Consider the following 22,245-nt stretch of genomic DNA (forward strand, 5'->3'; position numbering starts at 1 on the left):
GCTTGCTTGGGCTGCGTACTGTGCGTTATAATTCCGGTGCAGTTTCCAGTCACCTTCGCCCGAGCGCAGGTGAACGCCGCTGAGCGCCTGATGCGGCCTTCAAGCAGCGTAATAGTCTTTTGAAGCCAGGACGTTTACAGGAGATAAAATTATATATTATCAATTGCCGCGGGGATTACACGCGCGACGTCCATATTGAGCAGTAAGTATTGTGCACAATGTTAAATGAACATTCATAATGCGTCTCAGCCAGCATAGAATATGCGTTCGCCCTTTGCTCAAGAAAATTATTAAAAAAAAAAATAAGTTTGAGGGAATAATCAGTTTGTAATCTATTCAGTTTTACAGAAAGTCACGTTTTCCACAAAGAGCACTAGAGTCTAGTGATATAAAAAAAAAAAAAAAAAAAAAAAAAAAAAAAAACAGAGTCGACGGCTGATGGGTTTGTAGAAACGTTCTAGCCAATGCAGACATTTAGGAGGACGCAATAAATGAACTACGTGGTTAAATTAAACATTTTTTAGCACCTACACATACTATAGGCATTCACATGAAGTTTATTGCCTGTCTACAAGCTCGTTGTACCCAGCGAAAGCTGGTACGCCGCACCGTGCAGCCCAGTTGCACGGTGCAGCGTAACATCTTTCGCTGGGGACAACGAGCTTGTAGACAGGCAATGAACTTCATAAAACGTTGACTTCATAGCGCCGCCGCTACAGTGAACTACCGCCGCTACTCGCAGACGGCGCGAGATGGTCGCCCAGGGTAAAACCCCTTGATACTTTGAAAATTACGCCAACGATTGAACTTTGCCGCCGCCGCGCTACCTCCTCGCCTCCTCCTCGCCCCTTGCGCGCCCCTTCACTGAAGGCCGGCTCTCCGCCCGATTTCCTGAGCGACGATTGGTCTCCCTGCCGTTGCCCTTGGAAACCGACGCGCGTCCGGCGTTTTCCTTGTGTTTTCTTTTTTCTTCGGGCCATTTTGCTCCTTTCCTCGGCGAGCGAATATTGTACGCTGTGCTTTTATTGCAGCGTGCAAGCTCTATGCCGTGCTGTTGCGCGTACAACTGCAGCAAGCGGCCTGAAGATGGTTATGCGGTATGCATGATACCTCAAGGCAAGCGTGACGGCTTGCGCACGAGTCAATTGATTCACAGGATTAGTCGAAAGACGTTTATTCCTAGAAAGAACAGAGTTGTTTGCGACGAAAGGTGCCTTTCTCACTCCCCGTAATAACACGTCACCTGACGCTGCGTTTTTTATTCCTGCTTGCTCCTCAATATTTTTGCGCCGGCAACACGTTCATTGTATAAAAATAAAATTGTCCTCTGCAGCATGCTGAATATTCTATGTTCTAGCTACATTTCACTGAAGACCAGTTTGAGCCGCCAATATTACACGAACTCGAAAAAAAACAGGCCCAACGCAGTTCCATCAATTTTCTCTCACCGACCTGTCCTGAAGTAAAGGAAGCCTCCTCGACAGAGACATGAACCTCGCGCTGATAGTAGTCAGTTATTTCTATGGCTTGCTCTTTTCCCACCTCCATTTATCCTCCTGAGACCGGGAATGCATTGGGTGCACAGATTTTTCTTTAACTTTCAGAATAAGTCAGTATGGTTATGAAGGTGAAAAGTGTTAAACGTTTTTTGAATAGCCCTGATAGTATCGGCTCAGTGCGATGTCCAATATATTGGACACTAGGATTCTACCCGTTCTTTTTTCACCAAACGCGTATGTATTTACATGCCGCTGGTAATGCTCTCAAACTCGTGTGCAATTTTTTTTATTAACTTCTAAGGTAAAATGGTGAAAAAGAACGTAAAAGCGAGCCTTCGTCTGCTCAAAAAAAAAAAAAAAAAAAAAACTTTCGCTTGCTTCTTCACTTTTTGTGGGCAATTTCAAAACATCTTCTGTCCTTTGTGATGCAGAAGAAGAGCGGGCATTTGGTGCAAAAGAACATTGTTTTATATTACAAAATTATAAAATTTTAAATTTATAATTTATGATGCTATAATTTATAAATGTTAATTAAAATTATAAAATTATAAACTTGCGTCAGCTGTCTCATCAGACATGCGAGGCCGGTCTGCTACACAACACATAGAGGTTATTTTGTCCGCAAGCCGCTAAATAGCAACAATACTCGTCTGCTATTCATAACAAGGCCGTGGCAAAAGCGCGGTCAAAATGACCGGGTTGAGTCCCAGTGTCCAACACAGTGGACACGCGAAATCAAAGGACGCATGAATAACAGTAAGCGCTTGAACAGTTTAAATTTCTTATTCTGCACATTCGCTGCTGTATTACCTTTAATATAAAATCAAATATATGCTTTGAAAGCAGGTAGAAATACGAGAAAAAGGACTTACTTCGCCGACAGGTGCCATCAAACGCCGCGCCGCTGAATGTCGCCCTTTTGAAAAGTTTTGGCGGGAATTTGAACAATGCGTTTTCATCTATGTTGCATAGATGGCGCTAGCAGGTGTCCAATATATTGGACTGCAGGGTTTTATGAGGATGAATGCCTTGGCATAGGAGTACTGTCTGATTACTTGGTGTCCAATATATTGGACAAATCCCCATAGCCGGGTCTCAGGAGGTTATGAGAAAATAAGAATTAAAAGTCAATGTATAGTTGTCTCGTCAGATATTATAATAGAGATATGACAGACAACGTAAGTCAATGAATATGAATGGCGGGAGGTTCGTTTGCATCGCATTGTTTCAGATCGACCGGACTGAAATGGATTCTGGGCCATGGGACGGCATCAGATTAAATAGTGATGGTTATAGTTATAGGTAATGATGGTGACTGTTACGGATAATAATAGTAAATGATAGTAATAGGCCCGGATAGTGAGGTGTTAGTGTTCGTTGCGGATAGTGACAGTTACGATAGGTCTCTGGCATTAGTAGATGTAGTGATAGATAGGATAGCGATAGTTAATGAATTGGCAGTTATATGCTTTCTCATTTCCGCACGTTGAAGACCTATGTGCACCCTGTAATGTTTTTATTTGATTGTTGCGTTCAATGAAATCCAGCTCTTTTACATAGCGCATGAGGCCACAGCATGCTTGCCCCAGAACTTCAGTGTGTCGGCAATAGGGTCCACCACTTCTCCCAGTGTACCCTGCTGTCTTTTAACCACACGTGAAGTCAGTGAGTGGCCGCGTACTCACTGCCGTGGCAAACCGGTTCCTTGCCTCGAAGCGGCAAGGAACAGCTCAAAATTTGGTTTATACAAAATTAACTAATTAACGCAGATTATCGCGGATCGCTAACTAGCACAGTGCCATTACACTTGGCCTAAGCTTTCCAACGGTATACGGTTCGATGTTCCTGCTAAAATTTAGATTTTAATTGCAATTTACTAAATATCAATTAATTTGGCCCAGTAATTGATCAAAATACATGTACAATTAACCAATAATCCAATCTCATGGTTGATCGCGTGACATATACTATGCTTAGATCGAGAGATAGCTTGACTAGCGAAATAGACTAGGTCCTGCTTTGGCCTTCTCTGATCTTGAAGTTCAAAGCACCAGCCTGGATCGTTTTCCGACGTTTTACCGCGGTGACAGATTTCACGCTCTAAAAAAAACAAACACAAAGTCAGAGGCAGTACTAGATTAGGTGCACAAAGTAAAACCTTAATATGTGACTTAAAAAGTGTCTGTAGCACAGAACTCGCCTGAAAGCTTTGTTTATCAGTATTCCCCATTCAAACAGTTCTAAGAAGAAACCAATCAATTCATGAACTTTACTTTCGGCATTCTGAATGCTTTTCTCGCAATTTTTCAAAAATTGTGTGCACTCCTGGAGCGCTGACCTGGCGCAAAAGCTCGCACTTCACTCACTGCTGCGGCCGGCCGGCGGGCGTCAAGGAGAAAAAGCGTGTCGTGCACAGCGCTCGCCGCCGCCGCGCGAGGAGAATCGAGGAGGAAAGCGCGGCGCGGAGGAGAGTGTCGCTACTTTCAAATTATCAAGGGATTTTTCTTTGGCGTGACGTCACACAGAGGTCACGCGAAAGGTGCACATGCGAGGAGGAATCGTTTGTAATTTGGCGGATGTGCCGTAATACACTGTTCATTTTTGTGTTTTGTTTGCGCTTACTCTTGGACCCAGGAGCTTTTCTTTCGTCGACTCCGAAGCCGCAGGTGCTTTTTTTGTTGTTGTTGTTTTGTTTTGTTTTCAACTTTGGCGCGCATGGCGACGGCGGGAGGTTCGTTTGCATCGCATTGTTTCAGATCGACCGGACTGAAATGGATTCTGCAAAATAGATTTGGTGGCACGCATCCCTGCAGCTTTCTCCAAACTTTCGTGAGTACTGCGAAATACAGCGCAAAGCACATGTTGCATTCCGTACTTGCCTCGCCAACTCATTGCACCGCTGCCCCCTCGTTACAGATTGTTTGGAATTTTTTTTTTCTGCATCGACGCGCTATTGTTCAGCGATATCAATTATTTTTTCGTAATCTTGCTGTGAGTCTATTTGTCAGTGACTTCAAGTGAGGTGTAGAGGAACTAGGGAGCCCTTTTTTGCGCGCTTAAAAGCAGTCCCGGCGGCTCGCACGAAAGGGCTTTCCTTTTGTAGTTCACTTTCGAATACGCCTCCGTTTGGCCCCGGCTAGCCATGTCCCAGCAAGAGCAACCATTTCGGTTTCTTTTCAGTGTGTACCGAAATAATCTTGATGCACGGCTTATTGTGAGATCTTGGCTTCGTCGCAGCTTCTGCTCATGGCCTCTCCCGATGGTATGCCTTGTGCCTCATGAAAAAGTGAGTAGCACTATTACTTGAGTGCACCCGCTTGTAAAAATATGTGCTGGCAAAAACCGGTTGCTCCACAAGGGTGCTGATATATGGAATCAAACTGACTTTATTTATGAAGATAGTCCACAGCATGACTTTGATGTGGCCAGGGCATGAATTTCGATCAGCACCGCCACAGCAAAAGCAATAAAAAGCGGGGGAGAATCGAAATTAATGGTGGCCCAACAGCGCAAAACATACGCAGACCAAGAAAGAAACGAAACGAGACACACGAACAGCGTTGAACTTACAGCTGATTTCTTTATTGGGAAGAATCACATCATATACATGTACAAAGAAACAACCTCAAGTTTTGGTAAAAAGGAAAAAAAGCATTTAAAAGCACGAGTGCATCGGCAGAACTGCTGCCCACTGTGCAGCATATTCATTTCACGAGGAGATAATGTGACAAAAGGCGTACTCATGCACCCTTTACTTTTTCTGATGTGAAAAGCTTTGGCTACTTCTCTAGTGCACTGATAAGAATGAACGAACAAAACATCACTGTCATAAAAAAAATGACGTGCATTCGCATGTGGATCAATGCTTCGCTAGGTTAGTTTCTTTCTTTTTCAGCGGATTAGCGTGCTCCATGAGCCGCACTTTAATGCATTGCACAGTCTGGCCTATGTAGGTAAGGGGCCACAGGACAGAGGGATTTGATATACTATGCCAGTCTTACAAGGAACATATCTATTTTCATGATTTATGTTGCACATATTTCTTCTGCGCCCCTCGTGCATTCTTTGAACCGCGGCTCCCACTCTTTCTAGTTTCTTAGGAGAAGGAAACAGAACTTTTACCCTATGCTTGCTTCCTACTCTTTTAATTCAGTGCAACAGCGTGTGTACATATGGCATGACTACTACCTTTCTTCTTCCTTCCTCCAAACCCCTTTCCCGCCCTCACATGCTTCAAGACGATTTTAACGCGCGGAGGACTTTGTCTGCACTCCAGACGAGAACTGCGTTCAGGAAACCAGCTTCCCTACATTTGTCCGCCTGAGTTAAGAGACTGGACATCATTTTATGATGACAAGATTTCTTCACTGCCATGCCTAAGCATCCTGTAATTCAGAAGGGGCTTTTCACTCCTAGGTGAATACTGCCAACAGACATGGTGGAATTGGAAAGACAATTTTAAATTGAGAAATTGTAAGGCTGTTTCTTGGGGGACTTCATGCGTGAGCCTTAGTCCCGACCCATTACATGCAAAAACATCAAGAACATTTGACACAAATTCAGGATTCACAGAGCTAGCTAGCGCTAGAAAATTTTCCAGGGAACGGAAAATGTGCATGCAACAACTGGCTAAATCATTCTCAACTTTCATATCAACCCTGCTTAGATAAATGTCGCTGAGGATGGGAGCTACCTTGGCACATATGCACACACCAGATTTTTGCGTATAAAGTCGACCATCGCACTCAACAAAGGTGTTACTCAGGTAGTAAGGTAACATTTTCAAAAAGGATTCGGTTAAGATTCCACACTCATTTTAGAACCAGCATTCATCATTGTCCTCTGTAAAACATTGCTGAACATACTGGATGAGTTGAGAGTGTGGAAGAGATCATACAAATCAACCACATCTATGCTAAAACCAGCACTGTATACCAAGCTTTCATTCTGGAGCAAATCAGCAACTGCCTCAGAATTAAGAACGAGAAATGGATCCTTTACGCGAAGTGACGACAAATGTTTGCAAATATAGTAGACACAACCAACTGCCATGAATTGCAGAATTCATACTTTCATTCATTATACTTTCTGTGTTGTAACAAAATCCTTCACGTCTTACCTTTCCCAGGAGTGGGCATTTATTGCATTGTTCTCATTTCCAGGTCCTTCCCTGTCTTTGGTGCGAGTGCTGAAACGGGGATCCTTTGGAGGCAACCTGCAGCTTTCTTCTGTGCTTTTGATTCTGCCTTAGTTTCCATCGGATAGCTGTGACTGGTACGTGTGGGCAAAGGCGTTTCATATTTGCAGACCAGCTTATATATGGTCCAGTGCTTGTCAAGCCAACAATTTTTTTCGTTACAAAGTATGATGCTGCTGCAGTTCCACAAAAAAAAAATGTTTTTACAATTTTTAGACAGCTTACCTTCAAGTTCTTCGATTTTGTGATGGTGTATATATGTTATGCTACCACTGTTTGTTTTTTTTTTCCTGTCATGCTGATGCATCAAGGATAATGCTAGGCTGTTATGGCTAGCATGATCTGCTAAGGTAAAGGTGCCGGTTTCATTCTACACCAACTGATACAGGTTGTGGGCTCGACCATCCTCAATTTCATTTTAAAAAATTATAGCAAATTGTATTACTATGAAGAATATTATCCCAGCTTATTTTTGGCGAAAAAATATTTTCCGCCCGTGACCACCATCTTAAAGGAGTATAGACACCAAATTTTGGTGGCATTTTTGTAAGACATTCCTGTATACGGATCGCCACGTGGTTTTCGCCTACGACCGGTAAATAATTCTCAGTTTAATTTTTTTTTTTCTCTCCAGTTTCGGTTTCAGCAGCTGAGAAATGGCTGTAACATCACAATCAAGTCCAAGCCATGCACGGCATGAAAAAGCTGCAGTATAATCGCCAGCTCTTCACTTGTGATTCCGGTTCTTGAGGCAGGATGGCTTCAGCGTTGTAGTGAATTTAAACATCACAGGATTTCACAATTTTTTTTTCACCCGTCACGTGACCTAGACTTAACTTTGGCGTCACAGCCATCACACGGCTTTTGAAACCGAAACAGGTGAGGAAAGAAATTCAATGATAAATTGTTTAGCGGTCATAGGTGGATATCACCTGGTGCTTTCTGTACAGTAATACCTTGCGCATCATTACAGCTAATAAAACACGAACCCAAAAATTAGGTGTCTATAGGTCTCCCTATCAAAGCAATCAAGGTGGCACGGCAGTCGTCTATGGCCCGAGAGCAGGCGGAAAGCACAGGAGCGGCACTGTGGTGCCACCCCACTGCTGTGGCCATGCTTGCCAAGAGCATTTTATTGTGATATGCAGGCACCTTTTTGGCAGATAAAATACCCTCGCGCTGTGCGAGTACTTCGTGAACCTCGGTAGTGAGTACAAAAGGAATAATTGGAAAAACTTCATGTACACAGCATGCATCGCCTTGTCCTGCACACCGTACCAGACCAAAAGCGGGTTCAAAGTACACAAGCGAAGTTGTTGCTGCCTTGAAAATGAGCAGCGTTGATTGATATCTATTTGCTATTTGCCCAGCACATTAGCCGCAGAATGCATCGAGGATTGCAAAGCTTTGGGTGCGTACAACAACTTTCAGTCTGGTAAGTAGAATGCGATTTTTCTCGCTCGTAAACAGCGCACGCAAACCAGGTAGGAAGTACTCCACTCAAAACATCATTGCATTCTCGGATGATTCTTCATACCGAGCACCAAATGAGCGTTGTTGGTAAGCATGGCAACAGTAGCAAGGGCATTGTGCCTTGGCACCGTACAGGTTTGATTATCCTTGCATTATTCCTTTAAATCACCACGCTGCACGCCTATCTGTTCTGTTCGTGTGAGGTTATTGGTGTCAGCGTTTATAATTTCTTCATGGGTATTCAAGCTTTTAGCTTGCATTACAAGCTGGAGCATCCACATGCTGGTTCCGTAGTTAGGGCTACCCAGTTCAGTCCCGGCCGCCGTGACCACTTTTCTATGTAGGATAAACTCGTAATGCGACAGTGTGCCATGCAGTACGTAGTTGATGTAAAGATTAAAGATCCTCAAAATCTGAAACGGGCCCATATGTCACTCGGGACGCTCAACCCCACAACTCGCATTCAAAATTAGCTGCAGTGAATACCACTCAAACCCCTCGGTATAATAAAATTCAGCTCCAATTGAGCAAATCAGTGGCTGTCAGCGCACGCACATTTCATCACAAAATTTAAAATAATTTTAGGTGAACAAAGCTAATGTTAGCCATACAATATAACCGCGGAGGAGTGCAATGCAGATCGCTTGCGCAGCAGCTCATTATGCACATAATACGTACAATTAGAAAGTGAAAAACAAAAATTTTCTTGAGGAATTGTTTACATTATAAACAGATCTACGCATAAATATACTGGCTGCCTCGTCAACATTTTACGTGCACTCACAAAATACCATTACGCGTCATAAAGAAGGCCAAACTCGAGTTATTTATGACCTTCGAGCCCATAACCGCTCTGGCGTAAAGGTGTCGGTATCCAGCCTTGGCGCCTCGCTGCGATGGCCCACTGTTTACGACGACCGTCGTCCGTACGAAGCTTGTGCAAGCTTATTAAACTTTGCGTTCTTTACCTTCCAGTACATGCCACGGTGATGCAACTAGTCAGCATGGTGCTTTGCTTTTTATTTTTTCGGCTGCAGCAAACCATCGCACAATCACAGTAGGCGAAAGCAACTGAAGCATTGTTTTTCCTACCACGCGAAAGTCTGTAATTACGACAGCGCCACCGCATCTTCATGACGTAGCCAGAGTGAAGGTGGTCTATACTCTTTTAAGTTTGCAAGCGATAGCAAAACCTAGTCACGCAGATAAATTTGTAAAAAAATTAACTTTTTCATGCATCACTATAAACAAAAATTTTCATATTAATAAAATGCATTGTTCTTTTGATGTGCAGGAAATAAACAAACTCGACCTTATATTTGTTCAAATATAAATCGTAAAATATGGTACAAAAAGCTGAAATTTTGAAATGTTTATCAAATTTTATATTCTTATGGTACTAGGCACTAGACTAGAGTTCCAAAGTGCCTGGGTTCGAATCCGACTGCCGGCAGCTGCGTTTCGATGGATGCAAAGCGGAGAGGCATCCATCTGTGCGATGTCAATACATGTTAAAGATCCCCAGGTGGTCAAAATTACTCCGTAGCCCTCCACTATGGGGCCTCTCTTCTTCCACTTTCGCTCCCATCTTCCTTCCCTTGCAGCGCGATTCACGTGTCCACGGAAAAAGTTTTCCTTTCCTGTAAACCAATTATTACTGTGATAGTACTCAATCTATTTCTCCAACTTTTTTAGAAGACAAAAAGCCTATAAAAGAGATCAACCAACTTCAGGTGCACTTGCAAAAACATTATAAAAGAGATCAACCAACTTCAGGTGCACTTGCAAAAACATTATAAAAGAGATCAAACAATGTAAGGTGCACCTGCAAAACTATTCTAAACCCGAGAAAATTACCTTATTGAGGTTTATTTCTCCGTCAGTTATGTGATGAAGTGGCCCTATTAAAAATATGAAAAATACTAGTTTGCACAGAGCCGTTCATTGCCGTTTAATTCTGAACATTTAATCAGGGTGCTTTTAAGTGGGAAAATAATTTCTCAAGTTGAGCCTTTGCTGGCAACCACGGTGTTGCTCTGTGCCCACTTATCGCAGCAGCCCACTTTTTGCTGGCTACGAACTAGCAGTCCACTGCTTGAGTGCAATGGTGCTTTAGGCCTGGGCACTGTCAGCTTTAAATGTGCAAATTTTTTGCAGTTATATATGTATATATATATATATGTATATATTACATGACACAGTACCATTCAATGGCATTTATTTTTTAGAGCTTAATCTAATTTGTGCTTTAGATGAATAAAAAAAAAACATTTCCATTCAGCAATCGCTTTGAACCCTGGCGTTGCTCTGTGCTTGCTCTTCACTGCAATGGATGCCGGAGCTGACGTCAAGGAGACATGTAACAACACCTTGTGGGGGTTCTCACGGGACTCGGGCTCTGTGCTCAGAACCGAACGCCCCGCCGCTAGCTCTGACCACATCCGTGGCAGGGAAGAACGAAACACTGAGGCAGAGCCACCGGGTTGGGATGTTTATTGGGAGTGCCCAATTTTTATCCTTGGTCATAGCAGCATCCGCGCGCTCTGGCATCGCGGCGTCGTCTCCCCCGGATGAGATGCTGTGCATCGATATGAGAGGGTAGGGGGAAGGAGGGGCTGCCCGGCATGCTACGCCAGTTCTCACGCCCCTGCCCTCTCTGCCACTGCTTCAGGGGAAGGAGAGAGATGAGGTATCCCCGTGAGGCAGACAGAGGGGGTGTTCGTCATGTCGTGCAAGCGCGAAGAATCTTAAATTCCCACACCCTCCTCCCCTAATCGTGACCTCCACCTGGGTGCCGTTTTCCCCTTTGGAGTCACACGGCTGGTCTTTCAGCAGGCCCATGTAATACAGGAATCAGGGCAGGGTTCGGGACTTGGGTTGTTGGGCTCTGGTCCTGGTGCTGCTGCCAAAGCAAGGAAGGCCACCCCCTAAGCCGAGCGGGCCCCGCATGCAGCCCGTACATCCGACTCGTTCTGTTGAAATCCTCGTCGCCGCAGTCACGAGGAAACACAAGGGGGCGAATTATCATGGCTCGCCTCCCGGTCATGGGCCGCCAGTACGCCCGTGGTGCACTGCTTTCTCACGGCTGCGCCGACTTCCCGCAGGTCATAAATCAGCATCAGACTCCATCCCGATAGGAGCTCCATACTGTTTTTGTTGAATGCCAGTCTCTGTGCTCGACCTCAAACCGAATATGGCACCTGCATTTGATAGCCCTCCTCGCAGCTGCGAGCAAAGAACAGTCTTCTCTGCAGCTTTTTGATCCACACCTCAAATTACTTTGCGGGGAATTCTGATCCTTGTGCCGTACTAAAGCTTCATTTAAATTTTTTTTTGTGTCCGTGGCCTTCAGCAGATTCCTTTATTGTCGAAGCTGGCAGTGCCCAAGCCTAAAGCAGCATTGTATTGGAGCAGTAGAGTGCTGGTTCTGTGTATATTTGCAGCCGGCAAGAAGTGTCCTGCAGTGAAGAGCATGTAAAGAATTTACGGCGTTGCAGTGGAGCACCAGAACAAGAGTACCAGCGTGGCAGGCTTCTCGAACCGAACAGCCCGTGCCGTGCTTGCTCACTGAGCACACGCTGTTCAACCTTATTTTCTTTTGCTGGCTGTGAACGACGATCTTAGCGCCTCCGCTTTACAGCGGCGCTGTGCGCTACAGGGCTCCCCAACCAAACGGAGCGGCGAAATGTACGAGCTAACAGGGCAGGGATGAGGGTTCCTCAGCGGCAGGCATGTCGACAGATAAGCGAGCAACATCCGAGGGGAGCTCCTGGGGAGGCATTTCCATGTATTTGGGTTTAAGGCGATCCAGGGAGACTACCTCTTCACGACTATCCAGCAGGATAGTCGCCGACTTTGTGGTCTTGTTGAAGACGCGGTACGGGCCATCATAGGGGGGGCTAAGAGGCGCCTTTACAGTGTCTCGCCTTAGAAAAACATGCGTCGAGGAGGCAAGATCTGGGTGCACAAAGGTCTGACGGTCAGGTGATCGAGGTGGGACTGGATTTAGGTGTTGAATGCAGTCCCAAAGGCGTTAAATATACTGGAGGGGCTGGGACGAGGAAGCCGAAGGAACGAACAAGTCTCCGAGATGACTTCGCCCACCGAACAGCCAAGGTCACGACGAACAACGGTGCGTAGGCCAAGAAACACCATAGGAAGGTGACCAGCCCAGTGCTCGCGATCTAGGCGAGCAATGAGGGCAGTCTTGAGCTGACGATGGAGCCGCTCAACCATGCCGTTGGCACAAGGATGGTATGTTGTGGTGCGGCAGTGTTTAGTGCCGAGCAGGCTGGTAAGGGAAGTGAAGAGGATGCATTCAAACTGGCGGCCACGATCCGTGGTAACAGCCAAAGTGGGAAATCCATGCTGAAACGAAGGCTTTGGCAACTGTTTGCGCAGTGATGTCCAGAATGGGCACTGCTTCGAGCCAACAAGTGAAGCGGTCAATCATCATCAGAATGTGCCGGCAGCCATTAGACGGAGGTGGTGGTCCAACCAAGTCAAGGTGAACGTGGTCAAAGCAACAACCAGGTGGCAGGAAAGACTGGGGCGGAGTCTTTGTATAGTGAGTCATTTTGACGGACTGGCAAGCAAGACACGAGCGAGGTAGAGCCGATGACAAATCGCACCAGAGAAATCCGGTCATAAGCGGATGAGGCACGAGCTGCAGACGCAGGGCACGGGGGTGGTCACGCAGGGCTTGAAGCACAGGGTCTTTGTTATGTTGTTAAAAATTAAGAAATTTCATCTTTTTGTACCTTTCTTCTTTGACTTATACATAAAAAAACGCTAAGTTGATTTAATTTACTGCATTCAAAAGTGCAATGTATTTTATATGTAGAAAAAATTTTGATAATTATGCATCAAAAAAATTGTGCTACCTCCTGCGAATTCAAAATGGTGGCCACAGGTGGAAAAATATTTTTTCTCGAAAGCAAGGGATAAAGTTTGTCAGTAGCACAATGTGCTATGATTTATTTAAATTGAAATTGAAATTACACAGCCTGGATCTGTTGACAAGAATGATCTGGGAAGGTATTCAAGTGCAGCAAGCTTTTAAGTGATAGCTTATAAAGCTCGTTTGGTTGAAACGCCATCGGCGTCATGATAGTAGTTGTCGACACCAGGTGTCTGGAAGAACTGGGGCTAGGCAAAAAAAAAATTGTATCATGGTAATTTTGGTTCTGTTGAATGATTGGAGTGTGATAGGCAATCACGAGTTAATGAAATCACTGTATTTAATTGATGATTTTAAGAAATAAGATATGAAAACGTTGAGAAAAGAAGGTTCAAAGGTGTCAAAATGCTCAGTATTAAAAGCAACTGCTTCATGATGCTAATTACAAATATTTAGTGCGTAACTGATCATTATTTATCTGAAATAATTGAAAAAAGGAGTATTAATGCGGCAAAATGCTCATAATAAGTGCCTGTTAATTAATCAATTGACATAACTAAAATGAAAAATTGGAAAAGCGAGATCAAAGGTGTCAAATACTCAAAATGAAAAACTATTGCTTGATGAGGCAAATTAAGTTCAGATTGTAATTCATCAAATAATTGAGAAAATGAGAAATCCACTCAAAGGTGTCAGACTGCTCAGAATGGGAAGTGTATGTGTGCTGACTCTAAGTATTGGTGTATAAAAAAAATAAAAAGCAAGATTTAAAAGTTGAGAAACATTGTCCGTGAGTGTGAAACGTGATCGCACCGTAACCCTTAACTGCAAAGCTGAGGTGTCCCACAAATTTTTTTTTTCCAGCTATGCAGGCCCATAATCAAATTTAAGTTTCATATGTCTCTTTTGAGTGGATCTGATTGGCTGAAATGGCAAAAATGCATGCAGCAGGTAATCCATTTCTGGTGCTTCGGCCAGTCAGGTGTTACCAAAATGGACATTTTCAACAGGGATGCAAGTGAGCATATGATGCTTGGTGCGTCCTTGTCTCATTTAGTATCATGCTACACTGTCATTCGAATATATTTGAACTGATTTGAATATGTAGTTGTGAAATGTGGACTAGTATTGATGCTTGTTGGTTTGAAGTTACAGACAGGCTGTACAACTAAGCTTTGCAAATATATAAAAGCAGCCTTTTCAGATCCACAAAATACGCCTGGAAGCTTTTGAGAAAGACTGGGTACCCAATTTGCATTGCAAAGGCATCAGTAACAGTTTTCTTGCAGTGGCGTATGTTGCATTGGCAGAACACATGAAGCCTGTACATGCAGGTACAGTCGTGCCCGTTAATATGACCCCCGTTAATATGGACGACCCGAATTATGGACAGTTTTTCTGGGGACGAAACCTTTTCAATGTATTTATGCCTCGTTAATATGGAAACTCGCTGTCAGGACAATGGACAGGGGAAGAATGCACACGGCCCACGTGGGCCCATGTATTTTTGTCTCGTTAATATGGACAGTGCTTGAAAAAAGCACAGGAGTACAAAAGCAAGTTAAAGAAGGGCGCGCCGCCTGCAAACCTACGCGACAGCCGATACGGCGGGATGCCTGAACGAGTCCCGTGGGGTTGGAACGAACCGAAGCGGCCGTGTCGACGTTTTAGGAAGGGGGGGGGGCAAGAGCGGAGAGGAACGTACACAGCAAACCGAGGGTCAGCGTAAGAACGACCCCGAAAGGGGGGAACCAGGAGATTTCTGGGTGCAGCGGAAGTGCCGCCGCAGTCGGGAAAACGGCAACATGTGGTTGCAATAAATTCTGCTGAACGTGTACAGAGAGGCCGGTAAAAGTGTAAGAAAGAAATGACAGGAAGAAAGACCAAGTGCCTACAGTGGCGATGGGAACTGAAGTTTTCTTTCCCAAAGCACAGTGTGTGTTCCATGAAGCCGTTAGCACTTTTAGGTGAGAGTTAAGACACTCACAAAATAGAGCAACAAAAGAAAGGCGACGTACGAACATGCAACCGGGATCGGGCGTCCCTTCCTGGACACGCTTCCCTCTCATGCTCCTGGTTTTCGTCCCTGTTGCACTGCCGAACTGCCACAGTTTGCACAACAGGCGGTCTGCATGTCGGCTTCGCTTTGAGTCAACGTTGCGGCATTGACAAGGTTTGAGCTCTTCGTAGTCGGCTAGCCGTCGTTCTAAACTGTACTTCAGCTTGCAGTGTTTGTTTTATAGGAACACATAGAAACGGCGCCAAGAAAATGGGATGTTCGATAGCCCTCTGCATAGCAGCATGCCAACTTGACTCCCTTGCTTCCTTACGGAAACAGTACAAGGCAAAAAAAAAAAGAATCAGAAGAACGGAAAGGCAGAAAGGTTAACTAGGCAAAAAAGTGCAAAGCATCAGGAGCCTGTAACTTTCAACTTGAGTCTGGCTTTGGCATGACTGGAGTTAAACGCAAAAGAACAGAGCTTAATGTAGGCGCGAAGAAATCTGTGAATACAAGCGGCAAATGCCATCTCAGTCAATCCAAGCCGTGAGGGACTAGTATCAACAGCTCAGCTGTTTCCTCGCTTCAGGACAATCTCAAGCAGCTACTTAGCGGCTACTTTGCTCAGTGACGAGACAATTTTGGAAGTGGCGGTGAGTAGAGAATCGGACGCTGATTCATCGGCCAGTGAGGAGTTTGTGCTCGAAAGTTCAACCAACACAAAGTCCACCATCACGCGTGTCTTGGTAAGCGAGTCGCTTCAGACTGCACTACAATTTTTCGAAGACAACAATGACAAGAATAATGCACTCAAAATTGCCGTTGTTCTGTGAAATCTTGAGTCTAGTGAACACCGTTTGTACAAAGGCAGTCAATAATTTCAATTCTTTTTTCTCAATAAAATCCTTTTTGTTTTTATTCATGACTCGTTATTATGGATGACTCGCTTTATGGACAGTTTTGGTTGGAAACCAAAGTGTCCATATTAGCGAGGCACGACTGTATTTGCAAATGACCCTAAAAGGGCAACTAGGGCAATGTGAAGTTGGCCTGTATCGATAGACTGCAACACCCTAATCACAAAGAGCGCACTGTTATTAACCCTTTCACTGCCAAGTTTTTTTGTTTCTTTTGTGACTGCTCCTCACTTCCTTCCAGGTTCTTTTTTCATCTGTGTTACTTTCATCCGATTCAGAATTCGGTTTGGTTTGGTCAGGAATTCAAGAAATGTTGATTCTCTATTCATCAACATTTTCTGAATTCTTTCATCTATCATAGCATGGATGAACCTGGCACACTGACTCGCCATTACTCGCTGCAGAAGCAACAAAGCGACATGGTGATTATAATGATGCAGATCTAAAAATACCTAATCCATTTGTAGTTTAATATGAAGGCCCCGCCTTCTAAAGAATGGGTCCGCGAGTCAGGGCCTCGCCCGACTACTAGTCACAAATTCACATGAATTCCATTCTGCTCCAAAATACCAATTGGTGAAATATGAGAGATGCCTTTACCCTGCAGTGGGTATAGTCTGGCTGATGATGATGATAAAAACGCTAGTTTATTTCCGGGTCAGCAGAGAAGCACTTTGCAAAGATACAACACTGCACGCCGCTGCAATGCGAAGCATGTGGTCGAGGCTCATGACAGGACTATCCTTTGCTACAGAAGTAAGGGGCCAGTGCTTTTACATGGCAAGACAAAACATAGTGGGGTGTAAAGATGGCCTATGTGACATGGCAAAAGGGGCTCCAAGCAGTACGAAATACATTGCTCCTCGCGTGGCTGCAACTCAAGCAAAAAACCCAGCTCAGGAGGCATCGCTTCCATCTTCATCCTGGTATTGCTCTGCTCCACAGTCCATTACATCAGGATGCTTCGTGCTGCTTGCCAACAGCTAACAACGTGATCGCTCCCCAAGCAGGGCTGCCGCCAGACTCCCGCGATTCTTCCATTCTGTCCCTTTATCTACACTTTCTGCCGCTTCAAGCAAAAATCGCGCGCCGCGATAACCTTTGCACCATGCACAGTTCAGCTGCCCCTCCACGTGGTCAGACAGAGAGAAAAGAGCACGTGCAGTTTAATTAAAAGACTAATTGAGGCGTTGGAGCCACACATATATTTACGCTAAATGTTTTATGAATTTGTGAAGCCTCTTCGTAGACAATACGACATGTCAGCAATATTTCTTTTTAGTGGCAGGGAGTTACGAGTATACTCAAGAGGAGAGATGAAATGCTGGTATCACCGTTGGCGACAGATTTCTCAAGTGAAATGTACATGTCAGCATTGATTTTGCAAGTGCAGATCCCAAAAGTTATGCTGCACGGCCATTAATTTCAGAGTGGCGGCAAACTGGCCATTTTAATGGGGTCATTGTAAGTTTGGTTGCACTGGTGGGAAGATTTTTTTTTTAATTCAGTTTTTTCTGTGATAAAGGAGCCCTTTGTTGCCATACGGTTTTTCTTTGTCCATAGCTCATCATCATTATCATCATTAGCTGGACTATACCCACTGCAGAACGAAGGCTTCTCTCATAATCCTTCAGTTAACCCGGTCTTGTGCTAGCTGCACCCACTTGACCCCTGAAAACTTACTAACCTCGTCCACCCACCTGACTTTCTGCCGCCCCCTGCCATGCTTGCCTTCACTTGGAATTCAATTTGTTACTCTTAGCGACCATCGGTTATTCTCTCTTTGCAATACATGTCCTGCTTGTGACCATTTCTTCTTGATTTCGACTAGAATGTCATTATTTAGAGTTGATTTCTTGGACCCACTCTGCATGCTTCCTATCTCTAGACTACACTTACCGTTTTCCATTCCTTAGCTCTATGCATCTACTCCAACTTAAGTATAACCCCTTTAATTAGCCTTCACATTTGAGCCCCATAGATGAGTACTAGTAAGATGCAACTGTTATTTACGTTTCTCCTGAGTTATACCGGTAAGCTGCTAGTCATGACCTGCAAGAACTTGCCAAATGCGCTCCATCCTAGACTTGTTCTACAGGCTTTTCTTCTGAATTTAATCCTAGTGCCAGCGGACATAATCTGAGCGCCAACTGATACAATCTGCACATCGTGTAATTTAATTTTAGTGCCAAGCATTTAATAAAAGAGGCAGTGTATTTAATCCGAACGTCAACTCGAATGATGACAGTGCCAAACAATTTAATCAGAGTGCCAACGCAATTAATACAAGCGCCAGCAGATTTAATTCATGTGGAAAATGAATGCGGTAGAGGGCTCTAAAGCACGAAGCATGAATTCCAGAAATAAACCGAAATTGAGATCACTTCGCAGACCATGCGACGCTTAAGCGTCACATCTGCACTCACTATTTCGCTTTGTTCTTGTATCTTTCAAAAACCAAGAACCACGCGCAGCTGAAAAACTGCAGTTTATGACATGCCTCTTGCAGCTTTTAGTTTAGACGCATGACAAGTGAATAAATATGACTGTCATCTTCTAATTGGCTGGTTCAGCACTGCTTATTATGGGTTGTCATTAGCACTGATGAATCTGCATGCTGATGGCATTTCGGCCTTCACACAACAGCCTGCTGTTTTTACGAAATATCAATCGGTGCAGAAATCTGCGTTTCTAATAATGATTCAACACCACTAACAGAAAAGAAGGATTAGCGTAAAGCAGAGTTGGTTCAGGCAAGAAGACATGGAGCCAGAGAAACGTATCTCATTTTACCGCTTCCTCAATTTTACATGGCCACTACCAGGGAAAGAGAGAGCGCGCGCCGTTGCATTCAGTCTGGCTGTGACATATCAAAGTGGCTGAAACTATGTACAGCAGAGCTTACAACCCAAACAGCAGTGCTTAGTTTGCCTGGGCGGCAATCGTAGCGGCATAGGTGGATAACAAACTACAGGCTTGTAAAAGTACATAAGCGGCTGTCTTTAAAATGCAATTTTATTTTCTGGGAGACATTAGGTTCAAAACACTTACATTAAGGCAATGTTTGTCATAATACTGATGAAGGCTATCCTATACGTTGACGCTTCGCTGATTCGGTGCATTGTCTGAAAGATGATCTCAATTTCGATTTATTTCTGGAATTCATGTTTCGTGCTTTGGAGCCCTCTATTGCATTCATTTTCCACATATGGATTAAATTGGTTGGCACGCGGATTAAATTTGCCGGCGCTTGTATTAATTGCTTTGGCACTCGGATTAAATTAGTTGGCGCTGGCATTATTTGAGCTCGCACTCGAAATAGATATGCTGGCACTTTAATTAAATGCTTGGCACTCGAATTAAATTACATGGCACACAGATTATATCAGTCAGCGCTCAGATTATTTGCACTAGCACTATGATTAAATGCGGGGGAAAACCTGTAGTTATCGCTCTTTCATGGTCCGGATCTGCGGTTGCTACCTGTTTTAAGCAGACACATTCGCCAACAACATTCAGTGCTTTGTTACCTGCAGGGTGGAAGTACTGTTCCATTCACTCCGTTTGCTTTATTCTGCTCCAAACTGCTTTGCCTGCGTATCCTGCCCCAAAACGCAGTATTGTTCCAAAACTCCAAAACTTGATGTTTTGATGCCTTGGTATTTTGCCATAAAATTTAGCGAAACATGATTTTTGCTTAACATTAATTGTATTGGTTCATTAATTGCGCCAGGTACAAGAAATGTGGTTTGATGCAATTTGATTAGGTGACTGTGAGAAGTGCAGCAGGGCAGTGGCATGTTGTGCTATAGACCTTTTCACAAGCCTCGGCGAAACCGATTTGACTGGGCTGTGAGGCGGCTTTGGGAGAGATAATTCTCAACTTTTCCTGTGCTAGCAGCACAGCCCAGTATTCAATATGGCAGCGCCCACGACCACTTTTCGGAAAGCTCTATAGACCAGATCAAGGAGGGTAAATTGAACACTGCCATTTTGAAAGCGTTCTAGCACCATCTATAGGTGCCGCAGCGAAACTATGGCTCTGGATTGTCAAACGAGGCAGCCGTGGGTGTCTAGCTCTTGCGCTTTTATGTTTCTTTGAAGTTTTCACAACTGGTTGCTGATAAAATTGTCAAAAGTTAATTTCTGCCTCACAGCAAGACTATTCTTTACATCTTGCTAGGGCAGAGGCAAGTACAGTGTCCACAAGTGAAGCGAGTGAGTGGTTCCTATAAGCGCATGGTACCGTTGCATGCAGGCTTGCTATGGCTGTGACTTTTCTGATTTTATTTGTACCCCCAAGTAATGTGCCATGTACCAGCTAAACCTTTGCAGTGCGCAATATGTTTTAGCTTTGCATGGTGACTGCAAAAAGTCTGCCGCAGCCCACACCTCACAAAACAGGCCACATGCCGCTACTGCGAGTGAATGCTTCTCATTGGCGATGATTCCCCGGTGTCTCTTGTTTTTTTTTTCTTTCCAGCAGGGTTGAAGAATGAATCAGCAGCACATCAACCAAACAGGAGATATCAAGGTCTTATTTTTGTGACTGGTTGGTGTTGCTTATCATGGCTGTTAAAAAAAAAGGGCACTTCCTTGCTGAAATGAAAACGGAGACATCAGGGAATCGGAGCAAATGAGACATGTTTACTCGCACTTGCGGCATGCCACCTGTTTGCGCGGTGCGGACTGCAACAAATATTTGCAGACACCACGCGAGGGTAAGATATATTGCATACTGCAGAGGTTTTGGTAATATGTGGCATATCATATTGGGCATGCAAATCAAAGTGGAAAAGTCACAACCGTAGTATTTTTCGCATAGAAAGGTACCATGCACTTAACCGAACCAGTCGCTCCACTTGTGGACGCTGTGCTTGCCTCTGCCATTGCGAGATGTGGAGAACAGCCTTGTCATGAGGCAGAAATGCACTTTTGACGATTTTGTGAGCAGCAAGCTGTGAAAACTTCAAAGAAACGTAAAGGCGCAAGCGCTATGAATACCCATGGTCACCTCGTTTGGTAGTGCAGAGCAGTCATTTCGCTGCAGTGGTGGTGGTGGTGAAAAACTTTTGATTCATTTAAAAGGGGTGGATGTACGCATGGGCCGGATCTTTGACTATCAGCCCTTACAGATACTGGGTGGGGTCCCTAGTACGGGACCCCAGTGGCGTCGGCCGCTGCCCGGGCGCGTTCGACCAAGGCCCTTTGGGCCTGCAGGTCATAGCAGCCGAGCAGGGTTGCCTCCCAGTCCTCCCGAGTGGGGTTGGGGTGAGCAGGAATAGCTGGGTTGGATGGGCAGGCCCACACCATGTGGTAGATGTCCGAAGACTTCTCCGCACAGTGCGGACAACTGCCCGCGAAGGAGGGATTAAAATGTTTTAGTGCTGCCGGGCACAGCAGAGTATTGGTATACAGACAGAGTAGAAGCCGCTCCTCCGTCTTAGATAGACCTTTACTCGGGCGAGGGTAAAGGCTATGACAAGATTGATAGTAAAGAACAATGTCTTTAAAAGAATACGCGGGTTCGAATTCGAGATCCTGATCTAGGGGGTCGAGATGGGAAGCCCGGAAAGAGAGCGCGCGGGCAGCGGCGTCGGCTGCCTCATTCCCTTCGAGACCCATATGAGCAGGAGCCCATACTATTTTCCGGTAAGCGGGGTCCCCGGTATAGGTACAATTTTGAAGTAGTCGGTAGGCTAAGTATGGGGCCCAGCCTTGCTCGACGTTCCGACAGGCCCCTCGCGAGTCGGAGATAATTGTTTTAGAATCAGTGTGAGTAGCTGCCAGCGCAATGGCGACCTCCTCCGCGTGGGTTATGTCACGGGCGCGAAATGTAAGCCCGTTAACAGTTTTGGACTGGTGGACCACTGCGGCCGTGTACCATCCCCCATGGTGGGGGCCGGAGGCGTCCACGTAGTAAATGCCGGGTTTCGACCCATAATGGCGGCCCAGGGTTTCCGCCCGCGCCAGGCGCCGACCATTGTGGTCTTCACGTGTCAATGTTTTTAGGAAGAGGGCGTACGTGGAGGGCGCATCTCCACTCGAAAGGGAGGCGTACACGATCTTCCATAAGAGTGGTATGTTGGATGTGTAGCCGGGCAAGGAGGCGGCGACCCGACAGTGTTTTAGAAAGACGTGTGTATTGGTTGGTTAAGTGAGCCTCTCGGATCTCCCGGAACGTATTCACCATGCCCAGGCCAAGTAGACGCTGGTTGGAGGTGTTCACGGGGAGATCGAGGGCTCTCTTAAAAATTTTG

The 22,245-nt window shown here is 45.0% G+C and overlaps 1 long non-coding RNA gene across 2 annotated transcripts in view; it reads left to right on the plus strand.

The window, feature by feature from the left end:
* Positions 1-4,230: 4,230 nt before the first annotated feature.
* Positions 4,231-22,245, plus strand: part of LOC146183192 (uncharacterized) — a 40,391-nt gene continuing 22,376 nt past the window's right edge. The window contains exons 1-3 of one of the 2 annotated variants that reach the window (XR_014708752.1): positions 4,231-4,328; positions 4,680-4,785; positions 6,662-6,773. This is a non-coding gene — a long non-coding RNA (uncharacterized LOC146183192). The remainder of the gene's footprint in view (positions 4,329-4,679; positions 4,786-6,661; positions 6,774-22,245) is intronic. The other variant, XR_014708753.1, reaches the window with a different exon arrangement.

The sequence above is a fragment of the Amblyomma maculatum genome, chromosome 7 (genome assembly GCF_055883805.1).
Source record: "Amblyomma maculatum isolate TAMU_Amacu chromosome 7, ASM5588380v1, whole genome shotgun sequence".
Classification (NCBI taxonomy): Eukaryota; Metazoa; Arthropoda; class Arachnida; order Ixodida; family Ixodidae; genus Amblyomma; species Amblyomma maculatum.